The sequence below is a fragment of the Pristiophorus japonicus genome, chromosome 9 (genome assembly GCF_044704955.1).
Source record: "Pristiophorus japonicus isolate sPriJap1 chromosome 9, sPriJap1.hap1, whole genome shotgun sequence".
NCBI classification, from domain to species: Eukaryota; Metazoa; Chordata; class Chondrichthyes; family Pristiophoridae; genus Pristiophorus; species Pristiophorus japonicus.
Genome location: NC_091985.1, coordinates 13,658,357 through 13,671,962, shown reverse-complemented (window position 1 = coordinate 13,671,962; position 13,606 = coordinate 13,658,357). Strand labels below are relative to the sequence as shown.

The 13,606-nt window shown below is 45.7% G+C and overlaps 1 protein-coding gene across 2 annotated transcripts in view; it reads right to left on the bottom strand.

Moving 5' to 3' along the window:
- hivep2a (HIVEP zinc finger 2a) overlaps window positions 1–4,433 on the bottom strand; it is a 238,518-nt gene extending 234,085 nt beyond the window's left edge. For both annotated transcript variants that reach the window (XM_070889071.1, XM_070889074.1), the window contains exon 1: window positions 4,281–4,433. The gene's annotated coding sequence lies outside the window, so the exon portion shown is untranslated. The remainder of the gene's footprint in view (window positions 1–4,280) is intronic.
- Between the last annotated feature and the right edge of the window lie 9,173 nt (window positions 4,434–13,606).

Genomic DNA, 13,606 nt, shown 5'->3' with positions numbered 1-13,606 from the left:
CTCCTTCACGGCAAACGAGCCAAAGGTGGGCAGAGGAAACACCACAAGGACACCCTCAAAGCCTCCCCAACAAAGTGCAACATCCCCACCGACACCCGGAAGCCCCCGGCCAAAGGCCGCCCCAAATGGAGGAATTGCATCCGGGAGGGCGCCGAGCAGCTCGAGTCCCATCGCCGAGATCCAACCTGTGCTTTCTTTGAAATTATAACATAAAATGGTGGAAATATATGGCTGCTCCATCAGTATCTTTTATTGTATTGACTCTCAGGATATGGGTGTCCCTAGCAAGGCCAGCATTTATTACCTATTCTTATTTGCCCTTGAGAAGATGGTGGGAGCCGCCTTCTTGAACCACTGTAATCCATGTGCTGAAGGTACTCCCACAGTGCTGTTAATGAGGGAGTTCCAGGATTTTGGCCCGACGGTGAAGGAGCAGCAATATATTTCCAATTCAGGATGGCATGTGACTTGGAGGGAAACTTGGAGGTGGTGGTGTTCTCATGCGCCTGCAGTCCTTGTGTTTCTAGGTGGTAGAGGTCGAGGGTTTGGGAGGTGCTGTCGAAGAAGCCTTGGCGAGATGCTGCAGTGATCTTGTGGATAATATACACTGCCGCCATGGTGTGCCGGAGGGTGGAGATAGTGTGCAGAGAAAAGACAAGTCAACATCTCAGGTGTAAACCCTTCCTCAAAGTTCCACCTAAAACATAAGCCTTTCATTACTCTTCGGAAGCTGAGAATCTCTGCCATTCTCAGTTTTTGTTTCAGATTTTTAACATTTTTAGATTGTTTTTTCCTTCTGATTTTTGTTGCCCTCTAGGTGTCTGGAGGGAAACCGATACCTGCTGTTAAGCCCTTGGTGGTGGCCTACATCAAGTTGTTTGGTCAAGAGCTTGCTTTTGTCGAACTTAACCAGAATGATATTCAAGAAGCTATGAAGGTATGGACTGTGACATTTAAATGGATGGTTCCAGGGATAAGGAGAGACATTATATATTACACACACACACACACACACACACACACAGACATCCATTACACACACACACATACATATATACATACACACACATATATGCATATATACATACATATACACACACATATGCATATATACATACACACATATACATATATACATACACACACACATATACATATATACATACACACACACATATACATATATACATACACACACGCATACACACACACACATATACACACACATATTTACACACACAAACACACATATATACGCCTACACACACACATATATACAAAAACATATACACACACACATATATATACAGGGTATACACATATCAATGTACAAGTGCATATACATAAACATATATAAGTGCATATAAATATACACATACACACACATACATATATACACACACATAAACTTACACATACATATACACACATATATAAACATACACATACATATACACACGCATATTAACATACACATACGCAGATATATTTTCATGCATATAAACATACACATATATACACATATAAACATACACATAAATGCATACACATAAACATACACACATATAAACATACATACACATATGCACACACACACATATATATATACATAGAAACACAAACGTACACATACACAAAAGCATACATATACATATAATACACACACATATATACACTCGCATATACATGCCACACATATATACAAACACATATACACAGATACATATGCACATACATACATAAGCACACATAATATATTTATATATAGGTACATAAATATATATATATATATTCACACACACATATGCACACATAAGCACACACATATTATATACACCAATGTTCCCACTAAACTGAGCAGATGCATGAAGGTACCGTGCAGGCTGCCCACTGGCTTTCCAATGTTAGAAACTGTGCAGGCACGAAAATTTGAATGGGCCAAGCAGCAAGTTAAAGGTACAGCGTATGAAAAAAAAAGAGGGAACACACACAAATATAATATATATATATATATTATCAACATGTATTTGTATAGCGCCTTTAATGTAGTGGAATGTCCCAAGGCATTTCACAGGAGCATTATGAGATTAAAAATTTGACACCGAGCCACATAAAAGAAATTAGCACAAGTGACCAAAAGCTTGGTCATAAGGGTAGGTTTTAATAAACAAACACATATACCCACTTACAGACGTACACACACACATATATAAATACATATATATATATACACACACACACACATATATATATATATATATATACACATGTACATACCTATGTTTACATATATAATATATAAAAACTTATATTTTTAATTACAGGGAATCTCCTAAATCCCAAATTGAGCTCTTAACACTGGAGAACTCCCTGTGACAGACAGACACGCCCATTACGATTATCCACTATAATTGTTTACGAGCAAATGAAGTTATTTTGACACCATAACAACTTGTGGGGGTGAGCAACGAACTTTTTCCCCCCTCAAAAAAGCATCTAACCTTCCCTGACCAGAAGTGCCCTGACTTTGAGCTTTCCTCGCTGGGGACTCCAACACAGAGTTGCAGCAGCAGGAGGTGTAACCCGACCCAGCTAATACCTTTCCTTGTTGGGCAGCTCAGTAACTTCACAAATATGTCGTATCGGTGCAGGAAAACCGCATCTGTACCAGGCATAAACCGCGGGAGCTGTGCGGACCCCGATCCGGATAGAAAGCCCCGGGGCTGAGGAATAAGATTCAAGCCTCATATGCACACACACACACACACTGGGAATGCGGAGCGGGGAGTTTCCAGGGGTCGGGAATTGACAATTTCCCCCAGCTCCGATCTCCAGCCTCTCGTTAACCCTCCTTTCCTGTACACGTCATGGAACATTCCCGGAGCGCTCCAATTCCACCCACAAGCTTTTCCGAAACACCGGGACCCGGGCCAGAACCACAGCCCGGGCCAGAGACACAACCCGGGCCAGGACCAGGTCCAGAACCACAGCCCGGGTCAGAGACACAGCCCGGCCAGAACCAGGTCCCGAACCACAACCCGAGCCAGAATCACAACCCGAGTCAGAGACACAACCCGGGCCAGAACCAGGTCCAGAACCACAGCCCAGGCCAGAGACACAACCCGGACCAGGACCAGGTTCAGAAACTCAGCCCGGGCCAGAGACAGAACCCGGGCCAGAACCACAACCCTGGCCAGAGCCAGGTCCAGAACCAGAGCCAGGGCTAGGACCCGGGTCGGAACCAGGGCTAGAACTACAACCCGGGCCAGAACCAGGTCCAGAACCACAACCCGGGCCAGAACCAGTTCCAGGGCCAGAACTAGGTCCAAAACCATAACCCGAGCCAGGGCCAGGACCCAGGCCAGATACACAACCTGAGCCAGAACCAGGTGCAGAGACACAACCTGAGCCAGACTCCGTGCCAGGGCCAGGTCCAGAGACAGACACAACCAGGGCCAGAACCCGGGCTAGAACCAGATCCAGAGACAAAACCGGAGCCAGAACCCGGGTCAAGATCCAGGCCAAAATCACGTTCATGACCAGAAACCGGGACTGGACTTGGGCCAGGTCCAGAGCTATACTCGAGCCAGAACCATGTCCCGAACCAGGACCCGGGCCAAAAACAGGTCCAGGTTAAGAAAATAACCAAGTCCAGAACCAAGTCCCGGGCTAGTTCCGGGACAGCGGGGCGGCAATATTACTCACTAAAACACACAAACAATCCGAACCCACTTCAAAACAGCAACATTTTATTTACTATGGGCACAGGATACATCGTGGTTAAAATGCAACAATTATTAATATACATCAATTAAATTCAGACGATAAAAGCGGTACACCGCCGAACATTGTTGCACAAATGTCCCTCAGACTGAGGGTATTCCCCGGTGTTCCCTCCCCTTCTCGGTCAGCCCAGGAATTCTGTGACAATATGGGAAAAAAAAACATATTTCTAAAGCCGTCTTTTTTTTTCTCTTCAGTTTGCGTTCCAATTGTACAACAGCACCAAAAAAAAAACCCTTTGCAAAAATATATAAGCCGGGATCAATTAATACACTTGCAATGTTTCAGTTTGAAGTCCATTAATTCCCCAGCTCCCACCCCCCTCCAAAAACACCTTTTAAAAATAATCTTATGGCAAGAAAAAAACTTTATTTTCTCCACAAGTTATTTTACAGAAGGTGAAGCAAGTAATCTCTCCTAACCTTGCTCTCTCTCTCTCTCACACACACACACACACACACAGACATAAAAAGAGAAGTGATTATGAGGAATCTTACTGTTGGGGTTCAGCTTAATGTGCACTCAAGGTGGTCTTGTGGGCGTCTGCCTTGTTTGTATGTGATTTAGTCCCCCTGTGCAGGGGCTCCTCGCTGTCCTTCTCCCCTTTCCTCTCCCTGGCCACGGTGCGGGAGCTTTTCCCTTGTTTTCTATTTGACGCTGCAGTATGTGTGTGTGTGTGTGTCGGCTGACGGGGTTATTCCTGGCACCGATTCCCAGAATAGAAATCGTGAAAAAAAAATCCTGGAGGAGACTTTGTGCAAGTGACGTGGTTGGATCCCCCATCGCAACCCGCAGCGAGGTTTTGAAACGCCACTTTGCAAGTCGCCCTTCCTCAGAGAGGTGGGAGGGATTTGGGATTTCAAACGCACCGCACAATCTTGATTAAAGTTTTAATTTATAATCGTGAGCAAAAATAAAAAAAATCTTATCAGGAAACCAATTGCGTTGTGCATTGGAATAAATGCATTCTTCACCTTATCTGACAATCTGATCTTAAATGGAAGCGGGGAGTTGGTTATGTGTGTGTGTGTGTGTGCGTGTGGAAATACCTTCAGGATTGCCTCTGCAAAACACACGGTCGACCTTCACTCGTTCCCCTGAGCCAGGGTTGAATGTCATTGGTGGCAGGGATGCCGTCATCAGCGGTGCAATAACATAGCGAGCGCTTGCTGTTAACCCCTTGGGTGCTGAAATCCGCAAGCATGCTCAAGTCGAGCAAATACACAGTGGAGCCATAGGCATTTACTAATCTTTTGTTGATCCCCCTGCTCACCCACCCCCCTGCACTGTACACAGGAGAGGAAGCTTCCTCTAAAAGGACTGTGAGCTGCATTTCAAGACAATTATTTAAAAAAAAACATGAGAGCCATTTGCAATTCCTGCAGTTCGACAGCTTTTTAATCAGTTTCACACAAATAGAGGTTTCAAGTTGAGGACTTCTACGGAATCGTAGGATTATTCCAGAGCTGATTATCACCCATTATTGATCCTTAAAGTGCTCTTTAATTTTTTGTTTTAAACCACAATTATGATCAAAGCGAGGGAGTGGGATTAACAGAAAGGTGTGCTGTTGTGGGATTTTGGCATGTGGTGTTGTGCTGGTTTCCTGCTCTCTGCCTACCTATACACTGAATCTGTGCAGCTCCACAATATACAGCTCCCTTCGTCTGGTAAACAGCGCTCCTATATACAATCTTCAAGTTAGATTTCCATGGGGATAATGCTGTGCAGATTTTAACAAGTACATCAAGTATAAAAGAAAGACTTGCATTTATATAGCGCCATTCATGACCACCGGATGTCTCAAAGCTCCTTACAGCCAATGAAGTACTTTTGAAGTTTAGTCACTGTTGCAATGTGGGAAATGCGACAGCTAATTTTGCGCATAGCAAGCTCCCACAAACAGCAATGTGATCATGACCAGATAATCTGGGGTTTTTTATTATGTTGATTGAGGGATAAATATTGGCCAGCATACCGGAGATAACTCCCCTGCTCTTCTTCAAGAAAGTGCTGTGGGATCTGTTACGTCCACCTGAGAGAGCAGACAGGGCCTCGGTTTAACGTCTCATCCGAAAGATGGCACCTCCGACAGTGCAGCGCTCCCCGATAGTTACTTTCCTGGTGATCCAGTATTTGCATCCTTGCTCTTCCCCCTCCCATCCCCAGCAAACAACAACAATAACAACATTTATATAGCGCCTTTGACATAGTAAAACGGCCCAAGGCGCTTCACAGGAGCGTAATCAAACAACATTTGACACAGAGCCACATAAGGAGAAATCCTGGTCAAAGAGGCAGGTTTAAAGGTGCTTCTTAAAGGAGGAGGGAGCGAGGTAGAAAGACGAAGAGTTTATGGGAGGGAATTCCAGAGTTTATGGCCTTGGCAGCTGAAGCCACTGTCGCAACATTACTCCAAACATTGATAAGAGGTTATCTTAATGTTTATGACTTCGAGCGGTTTGGTACAGAGCCACAGCCTGTATTGAAACTGAGCCATACAGAGGACGAAAGTTCCATATTTCCATTCTCCCTCCGTGTTCAAATCACTGATCTCAGTCAAGATGGCAATTGGCACCAATATCCCTGGGCTAGGGAGGGGCAGATTTGTCAGTGTCCCTGCTACTAATTGCTCTGCAATGACCTCTGCTGAAAAGTTCACACATGTGGATGTCAAGTGAGAACAGGGTCAGTATCAATACCTCCACAGTTGAAGAGAGAGTGTCCTTAATGTAGAAACACTTCGCGAGGCACTTCACAGAGGTACGAGAGAAAGGTCTTGGGTTCGAGTCCCATTCAGAGACTTGAGCATACATCCAGGCTGACACTCCCAGTGCAGTACTGAAGGAGTGCTGCACTGTCAGAGGTGCGGTCTTTCCACTGAGACATTAAAATGAAGCCCCGTCTGCTCTCTGATGTGAACGTCAAAGATCCCTTGGCACTATTCTGAAGAAGAGCATGGAAGTTTTCCCCGGTATCCTAGCCAATGTTTATCCCTCGACCAGCAATACTTAAAAAAAAAGATAATCTAGATGTCAAGGCCTTGGAGAAGGTTCATAGGAGATTGATGAGAATGGTACCATGGATGAAGGTACCATATGTGGAGAAACTAGAGAAGCTGGGATTGTTCCATTTATAGCAGAGAAGGTTAAGGGGAGATGTAATAGAGGGGTTTTGGTGGAGTAGATGGGGAGAAACTGGCCAGAGGATCAGCAACCAGAGGAGACAGAATAAAGATAATTAGCAAAAGAGTCAGCGGTAAGATTAACAAAATTGTTTTTACACAGCAAGTTGTTATGCTCTGGAACGCACTGCCTGAAAGGGTGGTGGTTACGTTTCAATAGTAACTTTCAAAAGGGAATTGCATATATACTTAAAAAGGAAAAGAAAATGCAAGGGATATGGGGAAAGAGCAGTGGGACTTTTGGATAGTTCTTTCAAAGAGCTGGCACGATGGGCCGAATGGCCTCCTCCGTGCTGTGTGAATCTATGGGGGTCATTTTAGCTTAAATCTCTGGATGGGATTGGGTGCAATGCTAGTTTAACACCCCTCTCAATTTTACTCTCCATTTATGTTAACCCCAGATTGGGACGTGTTCCACCCGTTCCCAGGAGAATTTCCTGCCTGGCATGTTAGGTTAAAATGACCCTTTGTGATTCTATGATCCCACTGCTGTGTCTGGGAGCTTGCTGTGCACAAATTGGCTGCTGTGTTTGTTACATTGCAACACAGCCCTGGACAGCGAGGACAATTTTCCATACCTCGGGAGCCTATTATCAGCAAGGGCACACATCGCCGATGAGGTTCAACACCATCACCAGTGCGACAGCGCAGCCTTTGGCCGCCTGAGGAAGAGAGTGTTCAAAGATCAGGCACTCAAATCTGGCACCAAGCCCATGGTCTACAGGGCTGTAGTGATACCCACCCTCCAGAGATGTGGACCATATACAGTAGACACCTCAAATCGTTGGAAAAATACCACCAATGATGTCTCAGCAAGATCCTGCAAATCCCCTGAGAAGACAGATGCACCAACGTTAGCATCCTCGATCAGGCTAACATCCCCAGCATCAAAGCACTAACCACACTCGACCAGCTCCGTTGGGTGGGCCACATTGTTCACATGCCTGAAACAAGACTCCCAAAGCAAGCTCTCTACTTGGAACTCCTACATGGCAAGTGAGCCCCAGGTGGGCAGCGGAAATGTTTCAAGGACACCCTCAAAGCCTCCTTGATAAAATGCCACAACCCCACTGACACCTGGGAGTCCCTGGCCAAAGACCGCTCTAAGTGGAGGAAGAGTATCCGGGAGGGCGCTGAGCACCTCGAGTCTCGTCGCCGAGAGCATGCAGAAAGCAAGCGCAGGCAGCGGAAGGAGTGTGTGGCAAGTCAGACTCCCCACCCACCCTTTCCTCCAACCACTGTCTGCCCCACCTGTGACAGAGACTGTAATTCCCGTATTAGACTGTTCAGTCACCTGAGAACTCACTTTTAGAGTGGAAGCAAGTCTTCCTCGATTTCGAGGGACTGCCTATGATGATGATGATGACAATGGTGACTACACTTCAGAAAGCCCTTCAATGGCCGCGAAGTGCTGCCTCTCAGACATCGTCAAAGGCTCTGCATACAATCCCAGTCTTTCTTCACACGATTATATCTGGCTTCGAGCTGCTGTGCTGCGGGTGAAACCACTTGAGCTGCGATTGCGCTGGGACATGAATTCCACTGTGAAAGTAGAACTGAAAAACCGGCAGAGGCTCATCATGGGTCCAACGGCCGCTCTTGAGCTGGAATCTGGCCATGATAAACACTCGAAGGTCCAACAGTGGCACAGACAGCTTGGTCATCGGGCTCCTTTCACTGCTACACTTGGAGTAAGGGCAGGAATAAAGCGGGACCCCTTTTTTAATAAAATGGTATGGTATGTTGCCATTTTTTTGTGGTTGGATAGCAAGAGAGTTTGACCCTTTATTTTTCCTTTCAACACTGCTGGCAATTCAGGTCCTTTTGCAATTGATATTAACTAAAGCATAATAGATACCATTAAGTACATTACCAGCTGTAATCCTATCGAGAGGTTATGGTGATTTATATATAGAACAATGGAAATCTGAGAGCGATTACAGCCTGTAATCCAATCAGATGGTTTATATGTGGACTGAGACATATTCTGGAGTGTGACAAAAGAGCAACACATCAGAGATTTGACAGTAACATCTGTATAATACATCAAATGTTAAATTACTTCTATTTATACATTTCTGTTGTTTTCGTTTTTTGTCCACAGGAGAGGTGAATGGCTGTGGAGTCGTACTGGCTCCCATGGTCATCATTTCGTACCTTTTCATTCTTAGTGACGGCTGTGGCTCAGTGGGTAAACACTCGCCTTGGAGTCTGAAGGTTGTGGGTTCAAGTCCCACTCATGGTCCCACCCACTTGAACACATAAATCTAGGCTGACACTCCAGTGCAGTGCTGAGGGATTGCTGCGCTGTATGAGGTGCCATCATTCAGATGAGACATGAAAACGAGACATCTGCCCTCTCAGGTGGATGTAAAAGATCCTGTGGCACTATGTCGAAGAAGAGCAGGGGAGCTCTCCCCGATGTCCTGGCCAATATTTATCCCTCAATTAACATCACAGAAACAGATTATCCGGTCATTATCACACTGCTGTTTGTGGAAGCTTGCTGTGTGCAAATTGGCTGCCATGTTTCCCACATTACAAAGGTGACTACACTCCACAAGTACTTAATTGGTTGTTAAGCACTTTGAGACGTCCAGTGGTTGTGACAGGCACTATATAAATGCAAGTCATTTTCCCTTGGAGAACAACATGAAGTAGTGGAAGGCTTTGTCGAATAATTAACAGTCTGACAGGCCACGACATGAACACTCCTCCCATGACTGTGGCCACCTTTATATCAGCTGATAGGGTGATCAGTCCTATACAGCAGGAGCTTTTCATGGACACTGACAACCCAGAATTCAGAGCCAGAGCTCCGACCCCATGCGCCGGGACTGTCTGGACTGGAATTCGAACCCTGCACCTTTTGGCCCAGAGGCAAGAATGCTATCATTGAGCCAAAGACTCATTCCTGAGCACCCGTGATGATGATGTGCAACAGAAGTGGTATTTGGTGGTGACAGCGGGATTTTGAACCAACAGTGAACTCCAAGCCACTGTGAACAAGAGACAAACAGACTCCCCTCCCCTCCCCTCCCCTGATCTGGCTACAACCCCCAATCGCATCCCTCCCCACCCCCCCCCCCCCCCGCCGAACCCCACTCGCCTGCAGCATCCCACCCCCACTTGTCCCACAACCACCCCATCCCAACAACATTCATCACCCCGCCCCACACCCCACCCGCACTCTCCCACCTCACCCGACTTCTTCCACCCCCACCTCACAACCACTCTCCTCTCCCCCACCCATTTGGCCCCTTCGAGCCTGCTCAGCCATTCAGTAAGATCATGCCTGATCTTTAACCTCAATTCCCACACTATCCCCAAATCCCTTGACTCCCCTAGTGTCCAAAAATCTAGCGATCTCAGCCTTGAATATACTCAATGACTCAGCATCCGCAGTCCTCTGGGGTAGAGCATTCCAAAGATTCACCACCCTTTGAGTGAAGACATTTCTCCTCATCTCAGTCTTAAATGGCCGACCCCTTATTCTGAGACTGTGACCCCTGGTTCTAGAAGTTAGTGAGGTGTTTCTATTTTTGTATGACTTCCAGGGAAGGTCTGGTGTATTATAAATCTATATTTACCACTGTACTTTAACCAAGTTATTAAAAGATCTGTTTAACCATTTATCTGGATCAATGAATATGTTATCAACTGAACAGCAATAAAAATATGGGTATTCCAGTTGGCGTTTGATACTGTGCCAGTTAGATATGACAAGCAGCTAATCCGAAGCCAAGAATAAGAAGCCATTGAAAGGAGAATTGGTTCTTGCCATTAGCATATTCGCACTGCAGTTACTGAGCGAACATCATTTTCATATATTCCTTGTGCTGTGCAGACGTGGCTCACTGGTTTAGCTCCTCAGCTCTGGCAAAGGGCAGACAATGACGGAAAGTGAATTTACCAGTTTTCCCGCAGGACGGCTCACATGGTCCAATATGTCTTCAGGCTGACCATAAAGTTGATCGTACCCTTTGTTCCACACCATGCACCGCTATAATCTTTGCAGCCAGCATCAGATAAATGGCCCGCATCAAAGCAATTGAGATCCTCATAAAAAAACATAAGAACATAAGAAATAGGAGCAGGAGTAGGCCATACGGCCCCTGAGCCTGCTCTGCCATTTAATAAGATCATGGCTGATCTGATCATGGACTCAACTCTACTCCGCTGTCCGCTCCCCATAACCTCTTATTCCCTTTTCGGTTAAGAAACTGTCTTTGTCTTAAATTTATTCAATGTCCCAGCTTCCACAGCTCCCTGAGGCAGCGAATTCCACAGATTCACAACCCTCTGAGGGAAGAATAATTCCTCCTCAGCTCTGTTATAAATGGGCGGCCCCTTATTCTGAGAATATGCCCCCTAGTTGAAGTCTCCCCTATCAGTGAAAACACCCTCTCTGCATCCACCTGGTCAAGCCCCCTCATCATATTAAATGTTTCGATAAGATCACCTCTCATTCTTCTGAATTCCAATGAGTAGAGGCCCAACCTACTCAACCTTTCCTCATAAGTCAACCCCCTTGTCTCCGGAATTAACCGAGTGAACCTTCTCTGAACTGCCTCGAAAGCAAGTATATCCTTTCGTAAATATGGAAATGCAGCCTATGAGTGTACCCACAGCTATTGATCTTGTGGGGTTTGCTCAGCTGGCAGAGCGCTGGGCTCAGAGCTGAAAGGTTGTGGGTCTGAACACCCCCGGGGCCCCACCTTCCTGGGGTTAAAAAAATGCATCCCACTGATACGACAGGCTATTTCCTCTGTTGGGGCCGGGGGGGCGGGGGGGAGGTGGCGGAGGGGGTGGGACGAGTCCAGAATAAGGGAACGCAAGCTTAAATTTACAGCTCGGGGTGATTTCAGGAAGCACTTCTACACAGAAAGGGTAGTGATAATCTGGAACTCTCCTCCCCTCCGACCCCCACCAAAAAACGCTGTCGAGGCTGAGCATCAATTGAAAATTTCAAAACAACTTGTATTTATGTAGCTGCTATAATGCAGTGAAACATCCAAAGGCGCTTCACAGGAGTATTCTGAGACAAAAACATTTGATAGAGGGTTACGGAAGCAAGGTGGTTAGGTGGAGTTAAGATGCAGATCAGCCATGATCTAATTGAATGGCAGATCAGGCTGGAGGGACTGAATGGCCTCCTCCTGATCCTGTGTCCATCAATTCGCAACGCTGTCTTCAAAAAGCTTGGTTTCCTCTTATGTGTCAAAAAGCTTTTTACCTCTTAACTCTCGACAAAGCCCAAATCGACCCAAAACTTGAAAATATCTCGCACAGCTCTTGTGCTATCTTTTTCGGAGCCCGAGACACGACACGAGACAATGCTTGTCATCTGACAGGTAAAACCACTCACGCCTCTCGGCTTCAGCTTCTGCCTCTCTGTTGCAGCCGTTCTTGTCTATCTCCATTTATTGACACCACTAGGATGAATGCTCCTCTGAAGTTTCCTCGCTTCCTCCTCCGAAGCTACAATACATCACGCGGCATTATCTCTTCCTGACTGCAGCCCGACTGTGTTGAAATCAAAACAGTTCCCTCCTCTAACTCATTCCTTCCCATGACTTTCAATCTCCTACCTCAGTTTCCCTTCCCCACCCCCCCCCCCCCCGTCCTACAATATTAAGGCTTTTAACAACAACAATTTGCATTAATATAGCGCATGTAATCCCCGATTTCCCTTGCCCCGCTATTGACAGCCGCGCCTTCAGCTAGGTTGGCCCTAAACTAGCTCTGTCATTCCCTCCCTAAACCTCTCTGCCTCTCAACCTCTCTCTCCTCCTTTAAGACCCTCCTTAAATGCTGTCCTAACGTTTCCTTATAAGAACATAAGAACCTAAGAAATAGGAGCAGGAGTAGGCCATTCGGCCCCTCGAGCCTGCACCGCCATTCAATAAGATCACGGCTGATCTTCTACCTCAACTTCACTTGCCTACACTGTCCCAATATCCCTGGATTCCCTGTGACTCGGTGTCAAAATTTGTCTGATAATACTCCTGTGAAGCACCTTGAAATATTTTATTGCATTAAAGGCGCTATATAATTACAAGTTGTTGTTGTTTAACATAGTAAAACGTCCCAGGGTGCTACCCAGGAACATTATCAAAGAAAATTTGACACAAAGCCACATAAGGTTTATTTCTAGAGGTATAGAATTGAAAAGTAGGGAAGTTATGCTAAACCTGTATCGAACCTTGGTTAGACCACACTTAGAGTACTGCGTACAGTTCTGGTCGCCATATTATTAAAAAAGATATAGAGGCATTGGAGAGAGTGCAGAGAAGATTTACAAGGATGATACCACAAATGCGAGGGTACACATATCAGGAAGGGATCAACAGGCTGGGTTTCTTTTCTCTTGAAAAAAGAAGGTTGAGGGGTGACCTAAAATTTAAAATGACGAAAGGTTTTGATGGATACAGAGAGAATGTTTCCACTTGTGGGGAAGAGTATAACTAGAGGCCATCAATACAAGATAGTCACCAAGAAATCCAATAGGGAATTCAGAAGAAACTTCTTTACCCAGAGGGTGGTGAGAATGTGGAACTCGCTACCACAGGAAGTGGTTGAAGTGAATAGTATCGATGCATTTAAGGGGAGGCTAGACAAGCATATGAGGGAGAAGGG